The following is a 3,284-nucleotide window of genomic DNA, read 5'->3' on the forward strand; positions in this document are numbered from 1 at the left end:
TAGATGGTGCCTGGCTACTACTGTCAACCACTTGGAAGAGGATCTTTGTAGGAGATTCTGGATAGAGAGGGAGTACAATGTGGAACATAACTCAAAATCATTTGGAAAAAAAAAACAAGAAAAAAAGAGGGGGATCAGGTTTGCTCGTCCGATAGATCCTGGTGGAACCACTGAGACTATGGCCCCTAGCTGCTCTGCAGGTCTGGAACTGAATCCAGGCCTGTGGCTTCCAATCAAACAATAGACAGGCATATGAACTGAACATTTACCTGAGGTAGATACACTCCTTGGTGAGAACAAGCATGGGAGAAAGAAGGCTGCTTATGCACAGGGAGACAGTTCAGGGCAGGAATGCATAGAAGGATGCACACAGGGAATAGGTAACTATGGGGAGGAAGTTGGAGGGGAGATATTGCATTGTGGTAAATTGTGGTCAATGTCATGAAACAAAGTGTATGTGAACTGCTGTAAGGAAAGTGTATTTGCTCTGTAAATTTTCACCCAAATCATAAAAAAAAAAAAAAAAAAAAAAAACAAACCACTAGCTTAACAAATCAACAGAAAATTTATATTGTAAACAAATAAAAAGTTTGGATAACACAAAGGAAGTAAGTATGGGAGAAACAGGAACAAAAAAGCATATTCCAAAATGCCAGCAATATATTTAAGTATATCGATAATTAAATTTTACTGGACTAAATAATCCAATCAATAAGCAGAAATGGACAGGATTAAAGAGTAGGAACCAACTATAATTTGTCTACGGCAGAAACATTTCATAGTCAAAGACACAAACAGATTGAAAGTAATAAGATGGGAAAAGATATATTGTACAAACAATTACTATAAAAGAACTGGAGAACCTTTATTAAAATCAACTGTAAGAAAAGAAATACCACTAGAGACAGAGAAAAACATTTCATAATAAAAAAAGGGTCCGTTTTTCAGGAAGATATAGCAATTATCAATGTATTTGCACTTTATAACACAATCCCAAGTTATGTGAATTAAAATTCAACAGAATTGAAAAGAGAAATAGACTATTCAATAATTCACTATTTCAATATCTCAATAATTTTTTATTTTAGTTTATTACTGACTAGATAGAAAATCACTAAGCATCCAGGATATCTGAACAACGCTAATAACTAGAACACTTCAATAATAATAGAACAATAATAGTAGAATATACATTCTTCCTGAGAGTACAGGAAACATTCTCCAGCATATACCATATGCTAGGTTATAAAACAAGCCACAGTACATTTATAAGGATCAAAATCATGTAAAATATGCTCTCTAACAACAATGGAATTAAATTAGAAATCAATAATAGGAAGAATTGTGAAAGGCCTCATATATAAATTCACTGCCATTGAGTTGGATTCGACTCACAGCGACCCCTCCTTGGGTTTCTGAGGTGATATCCCTTTTATTGCCCAACTTTTCTTTGGAGGACTGGCTGGTGGGTTTGAACCACCAGCCTCTGGTTAGCAGTCAAATGCCTTAGGCACTATGCCACCAGAGCTCCCAAACGAAAGGAGATACAAAGTGGTTCTACTGGGGGTCAAACCCAGGACCTTCTGCATGTAAAGCAGATGTGATAACCACTACACTATGGAACCACTTATATAGAAATTAAACAAAACCCTTCTGCATAATGTATTGGTCAAAGGTGAAATCACTTGGGAAATTAGAAAATATTTTGAACAGAATGAATATAAAGTTACAACCTTTCAAAATTAATGGAATGCAGGTAAGGCACCAAGAGAGAGAAATGTATAGATTTAAATGCTTATATTAAAAAGGAAGATTTTAAATCAATAATATAAAGTAATAACAATAAACTAAGCTTCCATCTCAAGAAACTACAAAAAGAGGAGAAAATCAAACCTAGAGTAAATAGAAGGAAAGAAATAATAAGATCAGAGCAGATATCAGTAAAATGGAAGAGTAAAACAATAGAGAAAACCAATGAAACTGGTTGATGGCTCTTAAAAGATCTATGAAACTAAAAAATTTTAGCACAATGACCAAGGAAAAAAGACAAAAATTACTAAAATCAATAAAGGGAAGAATGAGATTATGAACTTTAGAGGAATTAAAAAGATTATGCTGCTGCTGTTGTTAGTTGCTGTTGAGTCAGTTCTGACTCATGGTAACCCCATGTGCATGCAGAGAGTAGAACTGCTCCATAGGATTCTCAAAGCTGTGACTTTTCAGAAGCAGATCCCCAAATCTACCTCCTGAGTAACTTCTGGGTGGGTTTGAAATGCCAGCCTGTCAGCTGGTCATTGAGCAATTAACCATCTGCACCACCCAGGGACTCCAAAAGGATTATAAAGGAATAGTAGGAACAGCTTTATGCTGTCTTAGTGAAAACACTAGACTGATGCTCCACTAAAAATTAAAACAAAAATTTTATTGGGGGAACAGAATTATTTCAAAATGGGGAGACATTTACAGACATCCATGCATGATGTTGCAATGCTCCAAATTGCAGGGAGAACAGTAAAGATTTAAAAAGATGTAGTGAACCAAGTATTTGTGTTTGTAAGCATGTGGGGTGGGTTGGAAGCATGACAAAAATTACAAAGGATTTGTTAAACTACAAGCTTAAGCATCATCAATAAGCTTATCTGTTGCATATCGACAAATAAGAGTTGTAGCTAAGAAGTTATCTTAACTTTGTCCCATTAGCTCCACTACAGACATTTTTATAGCACAATACGTATGTAGGAATATCATGTACCATATTCACGTTCACCTACCCATACACCATCATCTTGCCTGTCTACCTATGTATCCACTCATATATTAATGCTTGTTATTACTAATAATGCAGTATTGTGTATGTAATAGCATTTACCTTTTGTTGTCTGTACTTCTTGTGCATCTATTTTTGTCTTTCTTTTCCTTAATGATATTGTCCTGGTCACCCACTTTTTATGACCAAAAGACTGTTTGCCTTTCACTTCACCCAAATCAGTACGTGTCTTTTACCTAGCTAGCAATACACTTCCCTCCCTCCCCTCCCATCCATAGTAACCAACAAAGAAAATTTCCTTCTGTGTGTAAACCTTTCCTTGACTTTTTATAATAGTGGACTCATATGATATTTGTCCTTTTATGATTGATTTATTTCACTCAGCATAATGTCCTCCTAGTTCTTCTACATTAAGAGATGTTTTACAGATTCTTCATTATTCTTTAATTTTGCATAGCATTCCACTGTGTATATGTACCATAGTTTGGTTATCCATTCATCTGTTGATGGGCACTTT

The 3,284-nt window shown here is 35.2% G+C and overlaps 1 non-coding gene across 1 annotated transcript; it reads right to left on the reverse strand.

Annotated features, from left to right (window-relative positions):
- Positions 1 to 1,552: 1,552 nt before the first annotated feature.
- TRNAV-UAC lies at positions 1,553 to 1,625 on the reverse strand. Its single transcript has one exon. It is a non-coding gene; the product is annotated as a tRNA-Val (tRNA).
- Between the last annotated feature and the right edge of the window lie 1,659 nt (positions 1,626 to 3,284).

This window comes from Orycteropus afer, unplaced genomic scaffold (assembly GCF_000298275.1).
Source record: "Orycteropus afer afer isolate SDZICR_OR568_19922 unplaced genomic scaffold, OryAfe1.0 scaffold00257, whole genome shotgun sequence".
Classification (NCBI taxonomy): Eukaryota; Metazoa; Chordata; class Mammalia; order Tubulidentata; family Orycteropodidae; genus Orycteropus; species Orycteropus afer.